Below are 20042 nucleotides of genomic sequence, written 5' to 3'. Positions count from 1 at the left end.
GGGAGAGGAATAGGGTGTTTTACTTCATTCTCTTAAAACAGGACAATTGATCGTAGGAGGGCCAGATTTGTTCTTTAAGCCTAAGGTTCTGCACCCCTGTCTTAAATTGTTTGATTTGCCTGTTGTACTTGTTAGACAAAAGTTCTTGCTTCTGGTTGAAAGAAAGGATGCCAGGCAGGCAGCAGTGGATCCAACACTATTTTATTAGTCGTTTTGCAAAACGGGTGCAGAGCAGTCTGGACCCCGAGATAAGCATGCACAAGTCTTTTATACCCTTCCCCCCCCATCATCTTTCCGTTAGCCACAAGACATGTCAACTGACTGAGCCGTTAGCTGACTCATTAGTCATGAGTGTGTCAATATGCTTCTTGCTGATTATGCCTATATGCTTATTGCTGATTATGCCTACGTGACTGACTCGCCAGCCACTTATGGCTAGGGATGTTGGAGAATTTCTCCACGAATCTCCGGGAGGCCGAATGCCAACGCATTCGGCCCCCAAAATTGGTGGAGAAACAGTCCGCCTCCCCGCCCCCCCGGGATGGGACTTAACTTCGGCGAATGTCCCTGGCGGTGGCGGTTCCTGGCAGTAGTGCGGCGGCAGTGCGGCAGTGGCGGCTGGTCTTCTGACCGGCTACCGCCGCCACCATTTCCAAGTAAAAACAGAACAAAACCAACAAACGTGATAGGCTACGTAAAGACTTATGTAGACTATCATAGCTAGATTTTCAAAAAACACCGTCATAGGCTACGTAAATCTTTACATAGCCTATTACGGATGACTTTGAAAAAATAAAAAAAGCGCATACTCAAATGGCGGCACCCATGGGCGCCGCCTTTTGCGTTCCTTATTTTGGAACGCAATAAATATTTACGTAGACTACGGCGAAAATAAGGGCAACACAAATAGTGTTCCTTATTTTGGCCCGGGTAGTCTATGTAAAAATTTACGTAGACTACGGCGAAAATAAGGGCAACGCAAATAGCGTTGCCCTTATTTTTGCCGTAGTCTACGTAAATATTTACGTAGACTACCCGGGCCAAAATAAGGAACGCAAATGGTGGCGCCCATGGGCGCCGACATTTGCATACGCACTTTTTTTTTTTTTCCAAAGTCAGCCGTGATAGGCTACGTAAAGATTTACGTAGCCTATCATGGCTGACTGCAGGCCAGGGACGCAAATGGCGGCGGCTACAGCCGCCGCCATTTGCGTCCCGGCAGGAGAAGAACTTTCACGTCCGGAGAGGCGGGGCGCTCCCCCCCAGCCAGAATTTCGGTGGGGAGGGATGGGGCATCTCCCCCCCCAGCCAGAATTTTGGCGGGGAGGGACGGGGCGCCTCCCCCCCACCCAGAATTTCAGGGGGAGGGATGGGGCGCCTCCCTCCACCCAGAATTTCTGGGGGAGGGAGGAAGCGCCTCCCCCCCACCGCGAAGCAAGCTGCGGGACCAGGTAAGTGACTTTCGTCCATCCCTACTTATGGCATCTCTTTTTCTAACATACTTGATGTACTTGTAGGTTGTAATTCAAGGGTGTGGAACCATTTCCTGTTGAGGGCCACATACCTCAGTCAGAACCTATCAGGGTACATGTTTCAGCTGTGGGTCCAGGCATTTTCCTTGCCCCAACTTGTACAAGGTTCCTCCCTCTGTTGAAGATAGGAACAGACCAGGAAGGAGTTGATAATATCAGTAACTCACAGTGGGATCAGTGAGGAGAGCTTGGTGGTCCAAACTGAGAGATCCAGAGGTCCACATTTGTTTCACCGACTAAACGTTCCCCTTGTAACTGACTTGTTCTATGGTTTCTTTTTAGTTTGATTATTTAAATTTCTGAGAGAAATCTTTAAGAGAAAGCAAATCATTCTTTTCTTTAAAAAATCTGCACAGGCAGAAGTAGGGATGTCGTGAGCGCAGTTTGGGGTTCAGGAAGTCATCAAGCAGCCCCCGCCCGCGACCCCCAAACTGCACCTGCCAAGACGCTGTCTTTGTTTGCCCCCCGCTCATGCCCACTTGCGCTCCCGAGTACTCACCGAGAACCCGTTCAGTGAGCGCCACCATTTTCACACCTTTGATTTCTGTGTAAAACAGGAAGTTTTAAAAATGTGCATATTCAAATATGTGCCTTTTGGAGCTGGGAAAGCTAAATATGTGCAATATTAGAGGTATAAATAGAGGCTAGATGAAACAACTATCAGGTGGATCCACAGTTGGCTACAGAATCAGATTCAAAGAGTGCTTATCAATGGGATCTTCTCAAACTGGGGAGAGGTAACGAGTGGGGTACCGCAGGGCTCAGTCCTGGGCCCAGTGCTCTTCTACATTTTTATTAATGACTTGGAGGAGGAGGTGCAGGGAATGCTTATCAAATTTGCAGATGACACAAAACTAGGTGGGATAGCCAATACCCTGGAAAACAGAAACAAAATTCAAAGTGATCTCGATAGGCTGGAGCGCTGGGCTGAAAACAGCAAAATGAAATTTAATACAGATAAATGCCAAGTTCTGCAGCTAGGAAAAAGAAACCAAATGCACAGTTACACGATGGGGGATACGTGGCTCAACAATACTACAAGTGAGAAGGATCTTGGAATTGTTGTATATCACAAGCTGAATATGAGCCAACAATGTGATGTGGCTGCCAAAAGGCAAATGCTATTTTGGGCTGCATTAATAGAACTATAGCTTCCAAATCACATGAAGTACTAGTTCCCCTCTACTCAGCACTGGTTAGGCCTCATCTGGAGCACTGTGTCCAGTTCTGGGCACCACACTTTAAGAAGGATGCAGACAAGCTTGGAGAGGGTTCAGAGGAAGGCAACAAAGATGATCAGGGGACTGGAAACAAAGCCTATGAGGAGACTGAAAGAACTGGGCATGTTTAGCCTTGAGAAGAGAAGACTGAGGGGAGATAGGATAGTGCTCTTCAAGTACTTGAAAGGTTGCCACAGAGAGGAAGGCCAGGAATGCCCTCACCTGTCTGGCGGAAAGGGGGGGGGCATTGCAGGCGGGTGGGTGACATGATGCAGGGGCCTCTGATTGGTGCTCCCCAGTGGCACCACCATGCAAGGAGGGGCAGGCTGAGTTGCCTTAAACTCAGCCCCCCTCCCAATCTCAGCTCTCTGGCTCGAAGCAGCTGGAGAGAGCTACAGATCCGCTCGACGAGGGACACCTGCCTATGAGGACTGGCTTCGTCGTGCATCACATGCCGATCCTGGATTCTGTGTCCGACCCCCCTGCACCTTCCCTTGTGTCTGCTGCTGGCCCTTGGGCCACGGTTGACACGGCAGCCGGATCTAGCCAGCCCTGGTTCATCATGGCAGTAAGTGGCCTTGGTCAATCGGCAGGCTGCTTGCCGGGCACGCTGCTGCCTGCAGCGTGGCAACCGCTGGGCCTGCCCTCGCTTGTCCCCCCTGGGCCGTCTCTTGGGGCTCCCACCACCTGTGCCAGGTTTCTTTGGGCCTCTCGGCCCACAGGTTTGGTATGGTTGGGGGGAAGGCAATTGCGGGCTGGCGCCCCCCCTTTAATGAGCCTCATGTGGCGCAGAGTGGTAGGTGGCTGTATTACACCCAAAACTCTCCCCAAGACCTGAGTTCAATCACAGCGGAAGCCGGGTCTTGGGTAGCTGGCTTGGGTCAACTCAACCTTCTGAGGTCGGTAAATTGAGCACTCAACTTGCTGGGGGAAAGGTAGTCATGACTGGGGATGGCATTGGCAGACCACCCCGCTTTAGTCTGCCATGAACACACCTGCGCAAGCGACGTCCTCCTAGGGGTCAGTAATGTCCCGGTGCTTGCACAAGAGGAACCTTTCCTTTCCGGAGGGGAGTCTTCCTGGCAGTCATGTGCGGCCACCTTGAGTTCCACAGTGGGAAAAAGAAAAAACAAAAAACATAAGGAAAAAAAAGGGGAAAAAAGGAAAAAAAACACAGCAGGATATAAACGAAATGAACAAATGCCTCGGGGAAAGGAGGTAGATCCTGGGAAGAGGGGGGGCTTGGCCTTCTGAGGAACCCCAAATGGGCTGGATTTAGCCCCCAGATCTGAGGTTTTTGCACCCCATGCTAGCCTTTTCCTCCTGTGTTTCTAAGGGTTGGAGGCTTCCAGTCTCTTCTGATCTCAGAAACTAAGCAGGGTCAGCCCTGGTTAGTACTTAGTTGGGGGACCACCTGGGAATCAGGCTTCCTGCATCGAGCAGGGGGTTGGACTCGATGGTCTCGTAGACCCCTTCCAACCCTATGATTCCATGAATTAACTTCCTGGTTCAAGCGGCTCCCTGGGTTGCTGTTCGGGATCCCCCTCTTGCTAACAACATCACGCCCAAAGAAGGGATGGGGCAGTAGCACAGGTAAAGCCCTGCGACGCCCCCACAAAATGGCCTCTACATAGGCATGATTCTGAGTCAGACCAATGTTGCAGGCCCAGTCTCGGCTTCCATTCTCACACGTCTGAAGCAGCTGAATTTACTCCAGGGATCACCTCCCCTTATCCCGGCTGTGCCCAGGTAAAGTCACAGCAGTCCACCCCAAACAGACATGACAACAGACGCAATGTTTACTCTTGCTTTCCATTGCAGTGCACCTGGACGCCATTTAGGCCTCCACCTTGCCTTCGCAGGCTCACCATGGCAGCACACCACCGCTACAGGCGGTCCACCCTCCTGTGACACCTCCGTCGGCAGTGATCCAAGCAACATCCTCCTCCTTGTCGTTTCACCCAGGCGGCACACCACCGCTGGAGGCGGTCCGCTCTTCTGGGGCATCTCTGTCAGTAGCACCACAAGCAACATCGTCTCCCTTGCTCCCGGGGACCCAGACGCGGCTGCCCCGGATATGGGTGAGATGACTCCACCTCGCCCCACTGGACCAGACGGGCGACCTTCGGGGCCTTGTGGTTGCTGCCCTAGCTTACCTCCCTGGGGCGGCTGTCCCTCCCTATGTCATCTCCCTATACGACGTCCGGGCTGCCTGCAGCTCCGTCAGTCACACCCCACTGTAGCCCCAGCCACTTAACTCAGCATCTTCCAGGGTTCTGCTAGTTTAATTCAGGATCCCTCGCCCTGCCCCTGCCCACTCGGGCATCCACATAAGTGGCATATCAGAGCACTATGCTAATGTGGCGAGTTGCGATGCCACCGGTGCTACTCCTTCTTGTAATGGCTTTCACCTGAGGAGGTGCGTGGCTGGCTAATGTCAAGGCCTTCCACAGGAGGGCCACCATTGACCCTTCTCTGCGCAGGGACCTGGTGGACCAGGACCTTTCGCTCCAATGTTGACTCCTTCCTGGCCATGTTTCAGCGACAGATCTGGCAGTGGCCACATTCCCCAGGCTGTCTCCCGCACTGGCCCTCGGCCTATTGCGGGTCCGCTGCTTCAGCACCATTGTCTGTGCTGGGAATACAGCCCCAAGAGTGCATACTCCCAGAACCCGTGCCTTTTCCGTCGTGAGTGCTCCCTTGTAGCAGTCAGCACTCGTGCACTTCTTGTCCAGTGCCTGGGGATGGTAGGGTTCCCCTTGGAAAGGCCGAGGCAGTAGGAAGCCCGAGGGCAGGCTACAGCTCCCTCCGGTCATGCCTGGTTAGGTTGGCACCACTACTCCAGCTTTAAGACGCTACCCAACAGGGGGAACACGTTTTAACTGGGAACACGTTTTTCATGCTAGGTTTTAGGACCCCTCCCCCCTTTTTTTGCTAGGTCAACATAGGCCAACCTTACCTCGTAAGCAACATTTCTCCTCATCAGGTGTTGACAGGTTCGTGAAAGGTTCAACAAGGCAGTACTGGCAGAAGGGTTATGCCCCCCCTTTTTCCACACCCTGATATCTACTCTAGGGATTTCCCTTCTTGGAATGGTGCCCAGGAAATCCTCTAGGGAGCTTATGCTGATTCGTAACCTCTCTTCTCTGAGGGCCAGTCTGTTAATCACGAGATCCCTCATCATCTGTGCTCAGTGCGATACACCTCGTTGATGTGGCAGTTGTCTTGGTTTGGGATCCCGGCCACGGTCCCTGATGGGCATATGCTACATGGAGTACAAAGATGGTGGTCAACGTTCTGACCTAATGCAAGTATTGCTTCCCTTTCCTTTTACCTTGGTGTCCCTTAGCCCACAAAGGCTGCGGGCCCGTCTCACACATCAACATTCGGTGAATCCAATCTGATACACTTAGGCAAGATTCTGCCTCCCTCAGGACAACTTTCAGGTCTTTGGGCACAGCTCCAAGCAGTTATACATCTTCCTAGGGTTTCCCTTGGGGGCCATGCAAGATATTGTAGGGCATCTTCTTTTCCCAGGTAGGGTAGCGGCCCCTGACCGTGCCTTCTTGTGCCGGCTCAGTTCGGGCAGTGCAGGGACTACGGCTGCCGCACCATTGACCCAGGGTCACTTCTGCTGTGTGCACGTATCCATGGGCATGGCTTCAACTTAGTAGGGCTTAATAGCACCTCCTTCCGGAGGCGTGAGCTGCTTCTCAAAGCCAGACTGCGGATTCAATGGGTTCTGCCGCTACACTGGGGGGTTTCAGACTCATAGGGCAGGTCTGATCGTGCTGTGGGTATTGGCCTGTAGAGTGGGGGCCGCCGCCATGCATTTTTTGGCTGACCTCATAGCCAAGTCAGTAACCCCCCTTTGGTATGACAACATGGCCACATTATTCATTCCCCATCCTCCTGAAATCAGAGGGTCACGTCATGTGTCAGGGTGTTCGCGCTCCAGTGTCAGTGTTACAACATCTGGTTCTAGGTCCACCATGTCCTGGGTTAGGCAAACCCAATTGTCGATGCTTTGTCACGAAATCAGGTCAACAACTTCCGGGCCTTAGCCCCGCGGGTGCGTCCATTCCCAGATCCCATCCTTGCAGTACTATGGGAGACTGGGAGACTGAAGCCAGGCATGCCATCCTGCATTCCATAGCTCCCAGTACAGGAGCTGCCTGCGAGAGAGCAGGTAGGGTGTGCCGTGCCTTAGGCAAAGCTTCAACAATAGAATTCATGGCCCTTACCTATAGATCATTGGCCGCAATTTTGCGTCTCCTTAAGGAACAACAGTCTATCTGAGACCATGGCTGAGAAGGCTGTTTAGCCTTCTGGCCCACAACGGTGGGATTCACTGACTCCATGTCAGATTTTAGGGTTCGGCATGCAATATAGAGTTGGGCACAGATGTCGCCTGCTTTAGTAGATTTTAGCCACCATCTCTCCCCGGATACACTTCGCCGTCACTTCTTCCAACCGGCTGCCACCGCCGCCATTTCCAGTAAAAAAAAAAAAGAACGTGATAGGCTACGTAAAGATTTACGTAGCCTATCATGGCTAGATTTTTAAAAAATACCATGATAGGCTACGTAAATCTTTACGTAGCCTATCACGGCTGATTTAAAAGAAAAAAACACACACATGCGTACGGAAATGGCAGCGCCCACGGGCACCGCCATTTGCGTTCCTTATTTGGGCACGTGTAGTCTACGTAAACATTTACGTAGACTACGGCGAAAATAAGGGCAACGCTAAAATAAGGGCAACGCTACGCTATTTGCGTTCCCCTTATTTTCACCGTCTTAGTCTACGTAAATGTTTACGTAGACTAAGGCGTGTCAAAATAAGGAACGCAAATGGCGGTGCCCATGGGCGCCGCCATTTCCGTACACGCGTTTTTTTTTCCTTTTAAATCAGCCGTGATAGGCTACGTAAACATTTACATTGCCTGGGAGACCAACCCTACTCACTCACCTAGGTGTTGTGCGGCACCGGGTTGGGGGTGACACCGGAAGGTCTACCTCCCCCAGAAGGGGCAGTCCGGAGGGATGGCGAGATCACCGCCACCCCTCAGGCTGGGTGTGTTTTCGCCCAAGAAGTGCCAGCTAGCCGCTGACACAGTTAGATGCCCGTCCTAGTTACCCCTTTGCAGGTATATCAATAACTGTGGCCCAATTTTCAACCCAAGCTTGTTGTCTGCATTTTATTTAACCCATCTCCACTCGCAATCTCTTCTTGATCATCCCAGGGTGCAGGGCACAGAATAATGGGCTCAAGTTAAAGGAAGCCAGATCCTGGCTGAACATCAGGAAAAATTTCCTGACTGTTCGAGCAATACAGCAATGGAACCAATTCCCTAGGGAGGTAGTGGGCTCTCCCACACTGGAGGCATTCAAGATGAAGCTAGATATCCATCTGTCAGGGTTTGACTTCATTGAGTCCAACCCCCTGCTCACTTCAGGAATCCAAGTCTTAACCATTGTCTTATATACCCCTTCCAACCCTACTATTGTATGATTCTATGACAGAATTAAAGTTGCCTGACAAATCCATGAAATACAGACAGAATGGATTTCAGACAATCTGTACATCACTAGTCATGGACACGCATACCTTAGTTATATTCTCTTCGGGCTACTGCAATGTACTCTATGTGGGGCTCCCTTTGAAAACTGTTCAGAAACTTCAGCTGGTCCAGAATGCTGTGGCCAGACTGGGCAGCTTCACTGGCTACTAGTCTGTTTCCAGTAGAATTCAAAGTGCTGGTTATGACCTACAAAGTCTTCTATGGGACCAGGCTACCAGTAAGATCACCTTCTGCCATATAAGCCTGCCCAGTCCTTAAGTTTTTCTGGACAGACTGCCACCATCAGAAGTGTGTTTAGTGGTGATGCAAGAAGGGGTCTTTTTGGTGGCTGCTCCCAGGCTGTGGAACTCCCTGCTAAGGGAGGCTAGGTTCACTCCTTCTCTGCTGTCCTTCTTCTGGCAAGCAAAGACAGTGGCAGTTTTGTGTCTGTTGAGGTCTGTTGAGGTGGATGCTGTTTTACGCTGTAATCTTGAGGCACTGCCCCTTTAAGGCAGCCATGGACTCAAGTTTAAATATGTGGAAGTAAATTGAGCTGCGATTGTGAGAGCAATCATGGCTTGGAAAGGGGACAGATGGCCCCGCAGTACTTTTTACCGTTCGCCGAGTGAGGAAGCGAGCTCCCTTCAGTCTGGCGAGCAGAGTCCAGGAGGCTGGACGGGGGGGAGTCCATCCGACTCCACCGCCTCCTCGGGCTCCTGCACCAACCTTACAGACAACATCTATGCATTTGTCTTAAACTGGGGCCTGGTGCACTCAGGACCCACTAACCAGATTTGAGGATACCAATATGACTCAAGTCCACTTATGTGAAAGAATGTTACAGTTTATTGATGAAAAATGGATGCAGAGAAAGCAAAAGCAAAGAAAGCTTCCTCTTAACTCTCGGTTCAGTTGTCCTGGTTTCCAGGGGAGCAACGGGTGCCATCCCGTGGGGCTGGTTATCTGAGCAGGTGGCGTGCCTTCTTCCTCTCAGATGAGAACAGGAAGCAAGCCAATCTGCTCAGGATTTATAGGGCCGGTCTCATCATCTAATTCAAACTGTCAGAAAGCCCATACACTCACCCCTCCCTTCACCCTGAAGGAGGGGGGCTTTCTCTCTTGGCAGCAAAATAAGTTTCTCACAGTACAGAAAGAGGATCCTTATCAGCTAGAAGGTACATAGTGTGAAGAGTGACTACTGTGCATTGTTTTAGTTTCTGTTAGTAGCAAAAAGCGTGCCCTTCACTGTTTGTGAATACAGCTATGAGAACCAGCTCTAAAATCATGAAAATTGCAAATGGCTCTAGCAAATTAGTGTACTTATTAGAGCAAATGGCTCTAGCAAATTAGCTGATAAATACTGCATTGAATACTGCATATCTCTGGGTAAATTCACAGCTGACGTCCCGTCATTCTTCTGAAACCATATCCAATACAGCATTATTTAACAATAACCTTTGCCATTTAGATTATGCATTCCCGATGGTCTGGGGTGCCTTGTTTCTTAGCCATTTTCCAGTCCTATAGATACTAGTATATTTACAGACCAATTTCTATGTCAGATGAAGCACATGGACCCATGAGTGGTGAATGTTTTTTCTTTCCTGATTTGTGTGTACCAGGAAGCTGATAAAAATGGTGGCTTACCAGTGTGCATGTACAAGGCAAGATAGATAGACAGAGAGACACAGACAGACAGACAGAAAGGTAGAGATATATTGCCTGCACTGTACAAAGAATATGCTGTAATCTCTGAGACACTATTATTTCCATCACATAACTCCTTGGTAAAGTAGCACCTCTCTCTTATACCAGTCTAATACCTTCTCACTGACAACAGAACCACTGACTGCACTAAACATAAGTAGCCTTATTGGACTAATGGAACCTGTGTAAAACCATCAGTCAGAGCATAGATTCCCTTGCTTTCCTCTCTATTGTGTATGTAGATTTCTGCAGTTTCTGCTGCTGCATTGTGCTGCTGCAGGGTTCTTTATATGCTGATGTCAAAATGGGTGTCATGCGTGTGTACTTATGTGGAGTAAAATATCCATCAGTACAGGGAAGCAATAAAAGCTTACTGGGACATCAGGTGGGGACACTGTGAACTTGTTTGGCGTGGGCACCTCTGAAGTACAGGGGCCTTTCAGGGCCTGGGACACCATCAGCTTTGAGACTTGTCCCAAGCTTCAGACTGATCCCTAATTTCATCGGCACGTCTTTATAAGCCCCAGATATATCAACATATTTTAAAAAGGCACTCTACATAAATTAATGTAATGTTATAGCTTTATTCAAAAATAGCTAAGGGCACGATGTTGGTGTGGAACTTCTCATATTGTACATTGCAGCATAAGGAGCACCCATGTATATATTTAGATAGATTATTAGATAGATAGATAGATAGATAGATAGATAGATAGATAGATAGATAGATAGATGATAGATAGAGCATAATAGCTTTGGTTTAATTACTGTGTCAGAATGCATTGTAAAAGGACATAAAAGCATTTCTTGATGGTGTCTTGCTTTGTTAATTCACTGTAAAATATTGGACAATAGTTTATTCAATTAAGTATGGTTGGGGGCATACTGACCTGTTGAGAGGTCAGTAGTGAGAAGCTGACCCATCCTTAGATATAAAGATTCTCTGAAGGCGAACATCAAAACATGCAGGATAGATATTAAAACCAGGAAGCTTGCCATATTGTACAAACTTAGCTAGAGAGGTCTGTGTTACAGAGGTTTTAGCTGTGTTCAAGCAATGATGTGTGCAGCCTTTATAGGAAAAGAGCATATATAAGGCCAGTGCCACACATTGTGTTTCTTACGCTAATGCGTACATTTGTACAATATACACACAGCAGACTGACCATCTAAGTTTGGACATACATATTATGACAGAAGCCATAAAAAAACTCTAAGTCTTTAAGCTAATAACAGCTGTACATCAATCTGTTATAGCAGCATAGGGAGATAGAGAGGGTATCCTGACCTAAAAAAAAATACATAGATGGTGGTTTCCATATTCCCCAAAATATTGCTCTAAAATGTATTTACAAAGAATGGAATCTCACACTCAGATTTGCTGACTCTCTGATTCCATGTCTGGTTCTTAGGAGGGTTACTTCAAAGTGGGGTAACCCCCCACTAATCCAGGGTACCCATGGATAGTTATAGGTATAGACAAAGCCCATAAATATCAATAACATCTAGGTTGGCATAGCTGTGATAAACACAGAAGTCAATTCATATTCTCTTTTGTAAAGTATAACTCTTGGCTGTTTATATCACTTTTGACTTTTTTGTATTGACTTGCTGTTACATTATTTATCTTGCTCCTGGCATCTTATTTAACCATTGATTAGCTAATATACCTTCCTTTTGAAGTCAGACAGGTGAAGCCTGAAATGTAGCCAGCAGTGGTGGCTTTGAAATAAAGACACTCACCAGCAAGCAGCCCCTGGAAGACATTAAATATTTTACAACACAGTTGTTACTCAGCAGCCATTGGTCTTCTCCAACACTCCAAAGAGGTGTATAGGAGAACCCTATGGACTTACAGTCTCATTCAGGCATCTAGGTTACTCCAGACTGGCAGATGCTGTGATGTAAACATCACTTTTATACAGTATATTGCCACTTGTTCTGTATTGCGGAAAATTTTCATAGGTATTCTGTTCGATGTCTCTTTCTATTCTACAGTTACTGCCAATAGCTTGGAAGTCTCCACAGATTTTTCACAGCCCACAATATTTATGAGTTCCAGGTCAGACTGTGGTTTTGCAGTATGCAAATGCTGTTGCAAATATATGACTTGCTGGGTGAAAATTCACATGAGTATTACAAGAAATGCCTGGTGCTTGATTTAGTTTGAGATCAGGAGGTCTAGAAAGTACACTGTGTAGTGAGAAAGCAAATGTAGTGTAGTGGCTAGAGTGCTGGATTTTGCAGGGAGGCCTGAATTCAAATACCTACTTAACTAGGCTGAGAGATAGTGATTGGTACAAGGTCATCCAGTGTGTTTCATGCCTATCTCGTTATAGTGAAGATAAAAGAGAGAGAGGGAACCATGTCTGTTACCCTTAAGTCCTTGGAGAAAGGATGGCACTGAAATACAAATCATCATCATCATCATCATCATCATCAAACCATTGTAAATCAAAGTATTGCACCTTTGTACAGTACTTGTCTTAGAGATACATGAAGACCAAAACAGGTTAAGCATGGTAACTTATCACGGAGAATGTCTGTGACTCACTGGAAGAGCACGTGTGTTGCACGCAAAGGTCTCAGGACTGCCTAGGAACTGTATGTATGCTGACTTGAATTCCATGATGGAAGAAATGTGGGATTTCAATAAAATTAAAATAAATTGCCAACATATTTAGTTAAAAGAATCCCCATAGCAGGGCTTGGAAAGACCTGTGCCTTAAACCTTGGAGGGCTGCTGCCAGTCAGAGTAGGCAATACTGAACTAGACGGACCAATGGTCTGGTTCAGTAGTATAAGGCAGCTTCTTATGATCATATGTTTGCATATCATCTGTCCTGTCCTGCCAAGTGGTAAGGAGAATTTAATTACTTCCCTCCTTCCTGTATCTCTGACTAGATGTAACAGTGCAGTAAGATACTCCTTACCATGTGGGAGGATGGGTACAGATGAACCTGTGCTGACTATCAACCTATCCTGACCCAAAGAGCTTATGACAACGAAAAGATAACAGAGGACAGAGAGAGAAAGGGAACAGAGTGAGGGAAGGAGTGATAGAGGAAAAGGTAATAAGAAGAATGTGTTGAGTGGCAAGGTCTGAAGAGGCATTCTACTTGCATTTGCTTGAATGTGAGTAGAAATCTTTGCATGATTGGGGACCTTGATAAAGCAGGTTTCCCAATCATTCATAGAGTTCCACCCATGTTCAAGTGAATGCGAGTAGAATGCCCCTTCAGACCTTCCTGCTCAGTGTAGGGGGTCTGGGCCTGAGAGGGCAGGAGCTGGTACACAGAGTTGTAGGGCATATGGCCAGCATGCTCAGCCCCACTCTTACCCAGTTTAAGCCCTGGGTAGTCAGTCAGATACCCAGTCAGATATTTCTGGGAAGCCCACAAGCAGGGCATGAAGGCAATAGGCCCTCCTCTCTCTCTGTTGCCCCTCAGGATGCCTCTGAGCATGGAAGTTCCATATAGCCATCATGACTAACAGCCATTGATAGCCTTATCTTCCATGCAATAGTCTAATCTCCTTTCAAAGTCACCTGGGACTATCCATCATCACCACATCTTGTGCCAGTGAATTTCTGAAGTTCACTCTGCATTTGTGTGAAGAATACTTTCTTTTGTCTGTCCTGACTTTACTGTCAACAGTCAGATTCATTTTACCTGAAGAGGCACATTTCCTACATGTCTGTTTGATCACGTTTTCATTTCAATAATTGGAAGTAAAAGGAGGAGTTGGGGTGTGCAAGCAAAGTGGACGGTCATTGCCCAAATACAGAACTTGGCAATGTTGTGCATTTGAGATCGTTATACAGCTGAATCAAACTGAGAGGACTGCTGTGTGTGTTCGTTTTGCATTGTAATGTGGATGCACAGCACCCTCTACTTTCTTTTGATCAAATAACACACCAAGGCTTTGGTCGGGGGGGGCGGGGGGAAACCTGCTGGATGCTGTTCCTCCGCAGATTTTTTTCCCACTGAAACCAGAAGAAAGAATTTGTCTATAGGGTTCATTAACAGTTGGCCTCTGCTGGCAGTAACCCATGTTATATAGGCCACCATTGTGACATCCTCAAAAGAACTCCCTGGAGGAGGCAAAGTCTAGAAGGGGAATATCTACTCTGAAGTTTCCCACCTTCCCTGAACTATATCTGCAGAGCCACCCCAGGAGGGGAGAACGGAGCTTTGAAAAATAACACCTTTGTTATTCCAAGTGTTAGAGATGAAGCAGAGTTTTCAGATGGCCCCAAGGTTTTTTGCACCCTTCACCAAACACAGATGGAAACCGGACTCTTTGAACTGCTTTGAAAATCTGTTACCATGCATTGCTGTGGGGCCTGTGAAGCAGCCATTGCTAACTTCTGTCTGCCTGCAGTTTTTATGGCTATGTGATGACAAGGGATTAAATAGCTCATTTTAGACACAGACATCTCTAAATGCAAAAAAGAAAAACAATAAAAATACACCTAAGGCCGCATATTTACTTGGGAGCAAGTCCCACTGAATGCTGTTGAATTTACTGCGAAGTAAACACACATAAGATGGTGCTGCAAAAGGCCCAATAATTCCTAGCTCAAGCTGTAAAAGATGCCAAAGTAATGTCTCAATTAATTCAATTAATGTCTAAATAATAATGATCTGTAAGAACTGTGTATTCTGTCATAGAAATAAATGTAAACTTAGCTTAATTCCAAGTATAAATGCTATGTTTTATGCCATCATTTCGGTACAGTTTTAAATTGGGTATAAGAACACTTTGGGCATGCTCTCATGAGCGCTCAAGCATAAGGGACTTACCAGACAAAACTCTGAGAGAATCTCATAGCAGGGAATCTATGCTAGCCCCAATTCAGCATTGGCAAAGGGATTTCCTGCCCCTGCATATTAGAGCTGAAGGGGCTAAGTGCGTTGTGAGATGCAAGATCTCATTTACATCAGAAAAGCATGTGGTACACAGCGTGAGGCTGGCTGGGGCAACACAAACAAGAGCAAAAAGACCATGTAATGGCAGGACAACCCTGTAGAGAGATGTTTTTCTCTTGCATCTGCTCACAAACATTTTGGAGGATTCAGAGATCTAGATGACCACTCCAGCACAGCACTGATTTGATTGTCCTTCATCTTTGAGTAGCCTAGTTTGCATTGACCCATGGGGTTTCATCCTGTGTTCCCTCCTGGTCAACGCACATATGCAGTTTTTAGATTTGTTTCCTGCCATATCCCAGAGTAGCTTTCCCTAACCTATTGCCCTCCACCTCCAGATATTTGAATGACAACTCCCATCATTCCTGATAATTGGTAATGCTGGCTGGGGCTGATGGGAGTTGAATTCCAAAACATCTGGAGGGCACCACATTGGGAAAGCCTGAGTGGCTCAAGGTTAGCTATCATAAGCCATTATTTCATTTCATCCCAGGGTCCTGTGGAAGACATTCAGCTGAGAAACAGCAATGTGCCCAATGCCAGTGAGCAAGCTTCATAGAGCTACTGGAAGATGTATCTACCCATCATAAACTCCAGGAGTTCCAGGTTTATGGCACTCTACAGATACGCAAAGGATATTAAAATGAGGAATGAAACATTTATTTGCTAAGAATAGTACAAGAAGCAATGACAAAGGTGTAATATTAATTCAAATAGTGGGGTGGGGTAGGGGGGACTTCCTTGGGGCCAGAGCCATACAACAATGGAACAGGCTGGAGGCTATGGAATCCCCTTCCCTGGTGGTCTTCAATGAAAGCTTGGACAACATATTCTATTTTATATTGCAACAACTGATTTTGTGATAGTAATACAGCACCTAGCTTGGATTGGCTGAGCTGCAGCAATCTCATGAAATGTTCCAGAACTGTTCTAACCACTGAAAGAATGAAACTGTCTAGAAAATGTGTAAACGCTCCAGCTTCTGTGAGGAAAGTGAGAAGTCAGTTTGGCTGGGGTAAAACATCACTGTCACAATGAGAGACAGGAGGAGAATCTGTGTGGCCAGATAAGGCTGCTGTTTGGAAAAATGGAATGAAAAGATGTCCCAGGTCTACATGAAGCCAAGGTCACTCACAAAGCCTAGAAGCATGATGGCTGAAGAAGGGGACAATGTACAAGCAGAAGCATAAACCTGAGGAAAGAATATTAGAGAACTTGAGAGGGAAAGATGGACAATAAAGCATTAAGGAAGGGAGGGGCCAGTGAAAAGGGGCTTCAGGCTGAAATCAGGAAAAGCTAGATATTGTTGGCAAGAAGTGGTAGTGAAAAGGAGAAGATGCTGGGGGGTTAAGGAGGCTAGCTCAGAACTGAGGTGGTTTCAGAAAGCAGGACAGAGTGGGGAACAGACTGAAAATCAAGAGCCTGGGGATACTATTGTGGTGGACTCATGGAGCTAGAGGGGAGTAGGGGTGGGAGAAAACCTTAAATGGGGCTGATAGTGTGGTCACTGAACTTGAGCCGGACATCCTAGAGAGTGAAGTCAAGTGGGCCTTAGGAAGCATTACTAACAACAAAGCTAGCGGAGATTACAGTATTCCAGCTGAGCTATTTAAGATCCTAAAAGATGATGCTGTTAAAGTGCTGCACTCAATATGCCAACAAATTTGGAACACTCAGCAGTGGCCACAAGACTGGAAAAGGTCAGTTTACATTCCAATTCCAAAGAAGGGCAACGCCAAAGAGTGTTCAAACTACTGTACAATTGTGCTCATTTCACATGCCAGCAAGGTTATGCTCAAAATCCCACATGCTAGGCTTCAGCAGTATGCGAACCGAGAACTACCAGAAGTACAAGCTGGGTTTCGAAGAGGCAGAGGAACTAGAGATCAAATCGCCAACTTTCGCTGGATCATGGAGAAAGCAAGAGAATTCCAGAAAAAATGTCTATTTCTGCTTCATTGACTATGCTAAAGCCTTTGATTGTGTGGATCACTACAAACTCTGGCAAATTCTGAAAGAGATGGGGGTACCAGACCACCTTACCTGTCTTCTGAGAAACCTGTACGAGGGTCAAGAAGCAACAGTAAGAACCAGACATGGAACAACCGATTGGTTCAAAATTGGGAAAGGAGTACGACAAGGCTGTATATTGTCGCCCTGCTTATTTAACTTATATGCAGAGTACATCATGAGAAACGCCGGGTTGGATGAATCACAGGTCAGAATTAAGATTGCCGGGAGAATTATCAACAACCTCAGATACGCATATGATACCACCCTAATGGCAGAAAGTGAAGAGGATCTAAAGAGCCTCTTGTTGAGGGTAAAGGGGAGAGTGCAAAAGCTGGTTTGAAACTCAACATTAAAAAAACGAAGATCATGGCATCTGGCCCCATCACTTCCTGGCATATAGAAGGGGAAGAAATGGAAGCCGTGACAGATTTTACTTTCTTGGGCTCCAAGATCACCGCAGATGGTGACTGTGGCCATTTTTTTTATTATTATTATTTTATTATTAAATTTATTAATCGCCCATCTGGCTGGTCACCCAGCCACTCTGGGCGATGTACAACATACAATAAAAACAGTTTAAAGCAATAAAATTCTACAATAAAAACATTTTCTAAAATACCCTAACCCACCCCAAATGCCTGCCTGAACAACAGCGTTTTTAATGCACGACGGAAGCTCATTAAAGAGGGGGCATGACGGAGTTCCCTAGGGAGGGTGTTCCACAGAGTGGGGGCCACCACAGAAAAGGCCCTCTCCCTCGTCCCCACCAGTCTAGCTGTCCTGGCTGATGGGACAGAGAGAAGGCCATCCAAGGCTGATCTTGTTAAGCGGCCTGTCTGGTGCTGCTGGAGGCGCTCCTTAAGATAGGCTGGGCCGGAACCATATAGGGTTTTAAAGGTCAAAACCAACACCTTGAATTTGGCCCGGAAAACAACTGGTAACCAGTGCAACTCCTTCAGCACTGGAGTGATGTGATCTCGCCGGCAGCTGCCTTTAATCAGGCAAGCCGCTGCATTCTGTACCAGCTGCAGTTTCTGAACCGTCTTCAAGGGTAACCCCACGTAGAACGCATTACAGTAGTCTAAACGAGAGGAGACCAGGGCATGTACTACCAATGGGAGCAGATGGTCGGGAAGGAAGGGGCGCAGCCGCCGTATCAGATGGAGTTGATACAGCACTGTCCGGCTCACAGTTGACACCTGAGCCTCCATGGACAGCTGGGAGTCCAAAATGACCCCCAGGCTGCGGACCTGGTCTTTCAAGGGTAGCCGTACCCCATTCAACACCAGGTCAGCATCCCTCAGCCTTCTCTTGTCTCCCACCAAAAGTACCTCGGTCTTGTCAGGGTTCAGCTTCAGCCTATTCCTCCCCATCCAGCCACTCACCGTCTCCAGACATTTGGACAGGGATTCTACGGCCAACCTTGGTGAAGATTTAAACGAGAGGTAGAGCTGCGTGTCATCCGCATATTGATGACACTGCACCCCAAACCTCCTGATGATAGCCCCCAGCGGCTTCACATAGATGTTAAATACCATCGGGGAGAGGATGGAACCCTGTGGCACCCCACAAGTAAGTGGCCACGGGTCCGAAACCTCCTCTCCCAGTGCTACCCTCTGGTACCTGCCGGAGAGGAAGGATTGGAACCACCGCAATACGGTGTCCCCGTACGGTGACTGTGGCCATGAAATTAAAAGACGCTTGCTCCTTGGGAGGAAAGCTATGGCAAACCTAGACAGCATAGTCAGAAGCAGAGACATCACCTTGCTGACAAAGGTCCGCATAATCAAAGCTATGGTTTTCCCAGTAGTAACGTATGGCTGTGAGAGCTGGACTATAAGGAAGGCTGAGCGCCGAAGAATTGATGCTTTCGAACTGTGGTGCTGGAGAAGACTCTTACGAGTCCCCTGGACTGCAAGGAGGTCAAATCAGTCAATCCTAAAAGAAATCAACCCTGAGTGCTCATTGGAAGGACAGATACTGAAATTGAAGCTCAAATATTTTGGCCACCTAATGCGAAGAGAAAACTCTCTGGAAAAGACTCTGATGCTGGGAAAGACTGAAGGCAAAAGGAGAAGGGGACAGCAGAGGATGAGATGGCTAGATAGCATCACTGATGCAATGAATATGGACTTGAGCACGCTCTGGGAGAGAGTGCAGGACAGGAAGGCCTGGCGTGCTATGGTCCATGGGGTCACAAAGAGTCGGACACGACTGAACGACTGAACAACAACAACAAGGCACAATTAAGATGAAGGCAAGAAGATAACAGATGGGTAAAGGAACTTTGGAAGCTGGGAGGCTAGCCAAGGGACCATAAGGAACATAGAGCTGCCAGGAGCCTAATCATTTTGGGCACTTTGAGAAAATCCCATCAAGTGCGGTGTCTCTCATTGCAACCTGACAGCACTGCAGCAATGAAGTCCAAAGAGCAACAATTAGGCACATGCTGATTTAAACTCAACAGCCAATTCTTTTAGTTTATTCAGAATTATATGAACAGTGAGTATCTATAGAGCTTCTCTTGGTCAGTCTTGAGATATCCAACTAGGAGTATTATTTATCAAGTTCAATGTTATCCTACCTTTCTTCCATCATGGAACACAAGGCAGCATACATGGGATTCCCAGGCAGTTTTCCTATCAGGTACTGGCCAGATCTAGACCTGCTTAGCTTCAGCCAGGTGGCTGCATCACGTCCTCTCAATGTCCTGGTAAACACTTGAGGCATTAATCCCAACACAGGTGAGCTCCTAGCAACTTTCAAGACAGAACTAAATATAATGAGGGAAACCTGGGGTTCTCTTAAAGCTTTGTGAGGGAAACGTGGGGATCTCCAAACACTTTATTTTCCTTGCAATACTAATCTAGGATGGAGAAGAGGGATACATAACCCTTCTCTTGCTCACAGATTCACCCCTGTAAATTCCCATCCACCCCATCTCAGAGACATTTAAATCACTTTTCTCTGGCCAGACACTGAAACAAAAAATAAACACAGCTGGATGAGAAAGTGCTTAAAGGAAGTATTTGCAAATGGGAATCAGTGGGTGGAATAATTTGCAGGGGACAAGCAG

This window comes from Heloderma suspectum, chromosome 3, assembly GCF_057233095.1.
Source record: "Heloderma suspectum isolate Gila_16-S chromosome 3, 16-S_ref, whole genome shotgun sequence".
NCBI classification, from domain to species: domain Eukaryota; kingdom Metazoa; phylum Chordata; class Lepidosauria; order Squamata; family Helodermatidae; genus Heloderma; species Heloderma suspectum.
This window is presented reverse-complemented; position numbering follows the sequence as displayed.